This window comes from Sinocyclocheilus grahami, unplaced genomic scaffold (assembly GCF_001515645.1).
Source record: "Sinocyclocheilus grahami isolate Dianchi unplaced genomic scaffold, SAMN03320097.WGS_v1.1 scaffold809.1, whole genome shotgun sequence".
Taxonomy (NCBI): Eukaryota; Metazoa; Chordata; class Actinopteri; order Cypriniformes; family Cyprinidae; genus Sinocyclocheilus; species Sinocyclocheilus grahami.
Window position 1 is genome coordinate 749,213 of NW_015505988.1, and position 8,758 is coordinate 757,970.

Consider the following 8,758-nt stretch of genomic DNA (forward strand, 5'->3'; position numbering starts at 1 on the left):
GTATGAGTTGGCCTCTTTGGTCCACTTAGCAGTTGCCTCTGGTGTCAAGCTGTGTACACCAACTGAACTGAATCAACAGTGAACTTTAACTGAAAAACTGACTGTTTACAATTGTCCTTTTTGTTTTTGGAGATGCTTTACTGCAGAATAGAATTTTGTCTGCATCATTTAAACATTATTTTCCTGTTTAACACTGTATAGCTGCTTTGACACAGTCTGTATTATATAAAGTGCTATATAAATAAAGGTGACTTGACTTGACACCACCTGCTGCTTATCCCGGTCATCCAGGTTCCACCAAATAGCAACTATGGTGTTGGCTTCCTAGTTGGTCAGGGTGAGGGCTGTGTGACCCCGGAGCTCCACCAGATATTGATATTATGACATTTTGGTAGTCAACAATCTTTAATTTAAAAATGTTGCTAGTCTCCTTTTCATTGGTCCTCCTCCCATGTGGAGAGCCAGCTTCTTCATGCTAAGATCTGTCAGGGCAGGCCAGATATCATCAGCTCTCTCGTCACTTTGCAAAGCATAGAAACATGCATGCTAACAGCCATGACATGAATATGGGATACAGCTGATGTGCATTAGTTGTACAACCCAAGGCAATCCTACGCATAAATTGCCAGATGTCCAAGCATATCACAAGATCTTGGTCTCGCCCACGTCAGCACCCACAGTCCAGGTACAACACAGCAGTTTGATCCACATCAGCCATCTGGTACCTTTTCATAAGACCATCCATCATCATGTCCAGTCCTGCTCCTTCCTGGGCTGTCAGCACACTTATGAGCACATGGCCAAATTTGTTGCCAACAGAGGTGAATCAGAGTCCTGTTCCCCTCGCTGTCCCAGCCAGCTTCTTGACGTTCTGTAATTGACATGATATGAAGCATGATGTAAATGTAATGAAACATCACATCAAACAGTGTCATGCTGGGATATAATAAACACCAGCATTAATTAACCAAAATTCACCACTAACCTTTTTAGTGGAATCCATCTTCAAGACATCCAGCCTAGTCAGGATGTCTTGGCTGTATATGATGAGCAGCTACTTGCAGCTGGACAGCACTGTAGGCTCTGGGGGTTCCTGGAATATTATTGATAACACCCTAGTGTCAATAGGTGTCAGTTATGTTCTGTTTGTCTTAGCTATCATGGACCTTTAGTTTGTTTTCATTCATCATGTGTCTTTGTTTCCCGCCACTCATTTGTTTCTATGGGCATTGATTATTATCACAGCTGTTCACTACTTTGTCTTCACTGTGTATTTAAAGTCCCTTCTTGTGCACTCTTCAGTTGTCCAGTATTGTTTGTGCTATGCACACTGTGTCGAATCTGAGTTATCAATTAAACTTCATTTTATTTCATCATCGTCTTCTGGTTTATATGTGACACTAGGTTGATTGAGGAAGTCCATATATTGTGTGGTGTACCGGGCCTGAAGCTGGGGCCACTCCTCACTGTGGTTCTCACACAGTTGTATGATTACCTGTGTAGCCAATTGATTGGGACTTTTATATTTGATTTTATATCATTTACTTTATAGTATTTTATTTGATACTGTTTGTGTTGAAAGTTATTTTTTGAAAGTGTTAACTTCATCAAAACTTGTATTTAATGTTTATTTTTGATAATTGCTATTCATGTTTAGTTTCAATGGTTCCAGCTGGGAGTTCCTACCAATTGTTGTAGGTGGGGTCTTAATTAGTGGCACACCTTAGGAAGAGGTTTCGCTTCTCCTTTAAGCATTCGCGCTCAGTCTCACTGTGAATGCAGACGGGAAGGACGGTATCTTTCGCTCTCTCATATATATATATATATATGTCCTATTTGCTCTCTTTTGTAACTTTATTACTGTGTATATTGTGTTAAAACTTTGTTAATATATATTTTATGACGTGTATCTGTAATTAGTGAATTCTCTTTGAAAGTGTTGCTTTTAATCGTGAAATGTTTTGGCGCTTCATCCCCATCTGTGTTTTTCCATGCAGGAGTGAGAGAGTAGGCCTACCGGTGTGTTTGTAGTAATTTTGCCTCATACTACTCTTCTTTAAAGGTATGTTTGTGCACTTAATGGTTAAATAATTTGTTTTATGTGTGAATTAAATTGAGTAACAGTCTAAGCCGTAGTATTCGTTAGACTTACATTGTCAATTACCATATGGTGCAGTCTTATTCAGTGACACCGCATAATTGTATCAAAAGAAGTTTATTTCACACAATATTTACATACACTTTTTTTTCGTGAAGTATTTACATGATGGAATGTTGCAAGTATGCTGAGTGTTTATTTGTATTAACTGTTATGTTACATTGTTATATTTTGTGAAATACTGTTTTATTTTGTTGCCTACATGTATATGTGCAATGTATCTCGCTTCTCCTTTAAGCATTCGCGCTCAGTCTCACTGTGAATGCAGACGGGAAGCACGGGAGTGAGAGAGTAGGCCTACCGGTGTGTTTGTACTAATTTTGCCTCATACTACTCTTCTTTAAAGGGGAATAAATTCCAACACTCATCTCATCCATGTGTGGTCGTGCTTCTGTCCCGAGGGTACTGCTTGACATCTGCTACACCTGCATAGGGTTGTTACCTAGGCCACGCTCACGCAGGAGCCACGTATCACAGGCATACCTTAGGTACAGCAAATCCACACACATATATATATATATATATATATATATATATATATATATATATATATATATATATATATATATATATATTTTTTGCATATATATTTGATGATGGGCTAACAACTGGATGTGGAAAGAAAGTGTACATCTGCATGAGGATGACACAAAACTCAGAGCAGTGGCCCAGATCCAGTTGCTGCAGGACAGTCTGACTCCAGGACACATGCAAGGCTCTACACTTGGTACAGAAGAGGGTTTCAGTGACCATGTTGTACATTCTGCAGAATTAATTCTGTTGACTTAGTAAATAGATAAAACAAAATCGATAAAGTTCTTTACAAAGTGTTCATGTGACTTTGGTGAGCTGTGGCAGTACATATGCAATTCAAATATCTTTTTTGACCATCAAATTATGAAATAACTTAATGAGACAATGCTGGATGGCTCTCTGGGAATGGTAACATCTGGGGACAGGGGCTGGAACTTAAGGGTCTTGTGTGTATTGATTGGTACTCCGATGGTGTTGTGAGTTTTGGATCACATGTCACTTAATGTGCAGTTATGAGTATATCAGTAGACCCCTTCCCGCCTCACTTAGTCACCAGTCAAGGACTTTACCTTGGCTGTATGAGAACACTTCCAACAGGGGGCTGTTCAACAATTTATAGTTAATGCCAACTGGAGGGAGTTGGTCAACTGATTTATCTGAAAGATCGGAGGAAATTTGGATAACTAGTAGCGACTTTGATTGTCAGCCCAAGGAAGACACAATTGTAATAAAATTAATGAGATAGATGTACAAAGGCAAATACTACAACTATTAATGATAGCAAAAAATTAACAATTTGAACAATTCCATGGTACTTCCATTTTCACGAAGCTGGACCTCTGAAGTGTGTACAGCGAGGTCTGGATACACATTGGGGATGAATGGAAGAACACATCTGTGACGCTATTAGGCCACTATGAATATTGTCATGCTATATACCTTTGTCAATTTGTTCCCCTCCATAGGTAACACTTTAGAATAAAGTGTATTAATAAATTAACAAACGTTATATAATGCTTTACAGATTGTTAGTTCATATATTTTCACATACAGTGGGGAAAAAAAGTATTTAGTCAGCCACCAATTGTGCAAGTTCTCCCACTTAAAAAGATGAGAGAGGCCTGTAATTTTCATCATAGGTATACCTCAACTATGAGAGACAAAATGAGAAAAAAAAATCCAGAAAATCACATTGTAGATTAAAAATTACCTAATGATTAACAGATCTTTATTTAATGTAAATTTAAATGCTTACAAATGTCATTAAACTTTCAATTCATACGATCATGCACTTTTTAAAAAAAATCTACAAATAATTTTAACAGAAATTATACAATGATGACAAACTTATTGGTTAATGTAATGTAGGAGATGTGACAACAGAGTTGGATCCAAATGCGGGCTTTATTCAGAAGAGTGGTCAAAGCAGGCAGGGTCAAACAACCGCAAACAGGTACAAACCTGGGGACTGGAGCAGGCTTGTGAGCTGACTCCTTACTAAACACTGGGACTGGAGAAGGCTCGGGAGTGGATTCAAGGACTGGTGAAGGCTCGAGTGGATTCGGGGACTAGAGCAGGCTCAGGACTGGAATGGATGCCACCGCCTTGGGAGGTCCTGCAGCGGAGGCTGCCACCTCTGGGGGAACTGCGGTGGTGTGTGTGGCACAAACGCATAGAATGGCGACCGCCATTACTGGGAACAGGGGAACAGACTGTGATAATTAGGTCTGAGGCCTTTGGGATGCCTGCTGCTCTGGCCGAAACCAGCGGTGGAAGCCAGATCCTGGAAGCCAGTCTCGGACACCTTGGGACTGACCTTGAGGCACTGGGCATGTTCGCCATGACGGGATGGGACAAGACTCTGGAATGGTGGCCATCTTGTGGAGAGACTCTGGCTTGGCGGCCATCTTGGGAAGAGGCTCTGGTGTGACAGCCACTGGGCTTGGGAGTGCTGACAGCACTGGAGTAAAAGGCTATTTAAAAAAAACGTACAAAGAGTAAAAAAAGAGCTGACTATAAAACAAGAATTGTAAACCTTTAACACAGACTACTACACAGGACTACATAAAGTGCATACTGAGAGAACAGTGCAGACAGCAGAAATGTGCAAAATTGTTTGTGCGGAGGTAGATAATAGATTGGGAGATGTGTGAGAGTGGTTCAAATCAGTCCAGTGTGTGATGAGCTCTTATCCCCTCAGTCATCTGGAATTGAGGAGTCTGATGGATTGGGGAAGAAGCTGTCACGCCAGATGGCAGGAGGGTGAAAAGTTTATGAAAGGGGTGTGTGGGGTCGCCCGCAATGCTGATGGCTTTACGAGTACAGCGTGTGGTGTAAATGTCTGAGATAAAGGGAAGAGGGCCCCCGATGATCTTCTCAGCTGTCCTCACTATCCGCTGCAAGGTCTTGCTCTTGCTCAAACCCTCTTGCTACTTCAAGATTGTTTCTGGTGGCCAGGCATAGATAATGACATCAGGTGATACATCAAGGGGTGTGTGGTCTCCAAGGTCCCCCGTCATCTTCCATCATTACATTTACATTTATTCATTTGGCAGACGCATTTATCCAAAGCGACTTACAGTTGAGGAATACAACAAGCGATTTATCATAAGATGGCAATAAACACGAGAAGTGCCCGTTATAGGAAACTGCTAAAACTAATATACGCACACAACACCAAACATGAGGAAAGCATCAAGTCCAGTTAGCTTTCACCCACTGCATGCGGGGCTATTTGTACAAATCCTAGTCACTGACACCTGCTGGAAATGGGTGGAGTCTCTGTGTTGTTGCTTTGACAGCACACTCTGACATTGGCTGATTGCCAGAACAAGTTTCATAGATACAGATTCAAAGTAAATTTACAACGGTCCTTTTTAACAGCCACCCAAGATTTCTAAAGAATGAAGAAATCTGTACATTATAAAAAGGCCAAAATCAATTTCACTCTGGTATCGCAGGTAGCTGTACAACCTTTGCCACAGGTCGCACATAAGACATGTTCTTAACTTTCACCTCAACAGTCATGATTCTTTTGTCCACCCCAGGGAATACTTGATAGATCTGGCCGCAGGGCCCTGGGAAAATTAGGGTCCACAATCATAACGGTAGTTCCCATCTTGATATCGGGTGACTCTAGTTGCCACTTTGCTGTCTGAAGACCAGGCAAATAGAACTTGATAAACCGCTTCCAAAAGTGATCTGCTATGATTTGGCCATGACGCTGTAGGATATCAGACCGAATCAGACAATCTAAGATTTGGTCAAACATTAGGAGCACAAAAATTCCACAGAGGCCCAAGACAACAGGATGTCATAAATCAGACCCGAGCATTAGCAACGGCGTCGACTCAATAGTTCACATTGAGGGTATTTAACTTGAGGAAGGGATGAATCAGGCCGCCCCATAAGGAGAGAATTAGGAGTAATAGGATCTGGATCAGAGGCATTAGAGTATGTATACCCCAGAGGTTTAGAATTTAGGATCCCTTCAATCTTGATGAGCACAGTGTGAAGTGTTTCCTCTGGTATCAGTTGAGCTCCCAGAGTGACCTGTAGAGCTTGTTTCAAGAAATGAATTTCCCTTTCCCAAAACCCACAGAAATGTGGGGCATGAGGTGGGTTGAAACGAAAGATAATCTGCTGACAGGCAAGCTATTCCTGAAGCTCTGGAACTAGTTCAGCATATGTCTGATGCAGCTCCTTTTCCCCTCCTTTAAAATTGGTAGCCTGATCACATAAAACCTCAAAAGGTTTCCCATGTCTGGCTATAAAACGTCTGAGGGCCATAATGAAGGAGTCTGTATCAAGTCTTGGGAGGAGATCAATATACACTGCACATGTAGTCATGCACTTGAACAGAATACCCCAGCGCTTCTCACTTCTACATCCAATCTTTACTAAATATGGCCCGAAACAGTCAATGCCAGTAAAATAGAAGGCGGGTTTAAATAGACATAGTCTGGCTGGAGGCAGATCTGCCATCCTAGGTATCTGTGGGTTTTTACAAAACTTCTGACATACTGGACAATATTTGCACTGATAACATCAGATTGCTTCCCTACCCCGTAGGACCCAGTATTTCCTACGCATCTCTGCCAGTATTCTCGCAGCACCTGGGTGGAACAGTTTTATGTCATAGTCCTTAATGAGAAGGGTAGTGACTGGATGTTGGGGATCAAGGACAATAGGATGCATTGACTCAGGCTCAAGCTCTTCACAGCGGTGAAGACAACCTCCTATCTTTAGGAGCTGACTTGTACAGTCAAGTTCAGGGGCAAGGCAAAGAAGTCGACTGTTAGTATTCAGTTGTTTTCCCACTGTTAGCTGTGCCATCTCGGATGGAAAGCTTTCCCATTGAGCTTGTTGAAGAATAGTTATTTCAGCCTGTTGAAAGTCCTCAGCTGATACGTTCGTCCCATTTTCCTTGAGAGTCCTGCAGTGGCTGTCAATAACTCTCGAAAGGTTACACTGCAAAAAATGGCTTATCTTACTTAGTATATTTGTCTTGTTTCTAGTCAAAATATCAAAAATATCTTAAATCAAGATACTTTTACTAGATAAGCCAATTGTCTTAAGATATTTAGTATTGTCTCCAGGGGCAAAAATGTAAATTAAGTGCATTTTGCTTAAAACAAGTAAAATGATCTTCCAGTGGGGTAAGTCAAATATTTTAAAAACAAGATTATTTTACTTACCCCACTGGCAGATAATTGTACTTGTTTTAAGCAAAATGCACTTAATTTAGCCATTTTTTGCAGTGTAGAAATTTGCTTGGATCAGGTATAGGCAAACAATGTACAGTATTAGTCAGACCACAGAATGTAGAGTTTCTTAGTTCACCAGTTATAGGACAGGATAGAGGTGTAATCGGCCACTGATCAGATGGAAGATGAAGGAATGGTGGCCCTGTATTCCGACGACCTTGTGGCCCTAGTTCTGCCAGCCTTTTACCTCGAGTGATGTCATCAGCAGGGTTACTTTCTGAATCCACATAGCGCCATTCACAGTTGCTGGTGAGGACCTAAATGTCTGTTACTTGTGTACCAATGAAAACTTTGAATCGACATAATTCAGATTTAATCCAGGTCAAAACTGTGATGGAGTCAAACCAAAGGAAAACTTGTTGAATGGGCAAACTCAATTAGTTCTGCAGGATTTTAGCCAACTGGGCACCTGTTAGGGCTGCATTTAGTTCTAGACGAGGTATTGATAGACGTTTCTTAGGAGCCACTCTTGATCTGGCTTCTATGAATGTGATCTCCACCACTCCATTTTGATCTTCTGTTCAAAGATAGGCGACATACCCATAGGCATACTCGGATGTGTCACAGAAGATATGAATATCACGCTGGCTTGAAACGTCATCCTTTGGTGCACTGCAATAGCATCTGGGTAAGACTATCTTTTGTAGGTCACCGAGCTCCCCAGCCCATCTGTTCCAAACATTCACTAAATACTCAGGTAACATACCCTACAAACAAGCCTGCACTGGCCCTTTATGGGCCCACTTAGGGATAACCTTAGGGCCCCCAGCGCAGGGCCCCTGAGAATTTCCCCATTGGCAAAACGTTGGCCCCTTAGCATTGGCACTGCATGGGAAGCCCTCACTTAGCCCCCAGGAAGCCCTCACTATGCCCACACAGGGCCCTCACTATTAATCTACAATGTAGCGAATCAGCTCAAAGGGGAAATATGAACAATTAATCATAACTAGTTATAATTAATCATAAATATTTAGATCCGCTGTAAGTATTTACTTGACCTCTCAGGGTCAACTGTCTGTCAATTCTAAGAATGTTAATTTCCTGGTTAAGGGAAATAACTTTCTTACTGTACAATACTACACATGTACTAACATGTAGCAGAAATCTGCATGATTAGGGACTACGATTATGAGCAAACAATGAACAACCTCAGGTGTGATACAAGTAAGACTTTATTAACTACATAAACACTTAAACTAGTCTAACATACACCTACGCCTACACACACACACACACACACACACACATACAGTTGGTATAGGAACAGGATTAAAGCTTAGGCAGTAAAGAGAAAAGAAAT

General features: G+C 41.3%; 1 pseudogene; it reads right to left on the minus strand.

Annotated features, from left to right (window-relative positions):
• Nucleotides 1–517: 517 nt before the first annotated feature.
• Nucleotides 518–2,920, minus strand: LOC107562140 (uncharacterized; annotated as a pseudogene).
• Between the last annotated feature and the right edge of the window lie 5,838 nt (nucleotides 2,921–8,758).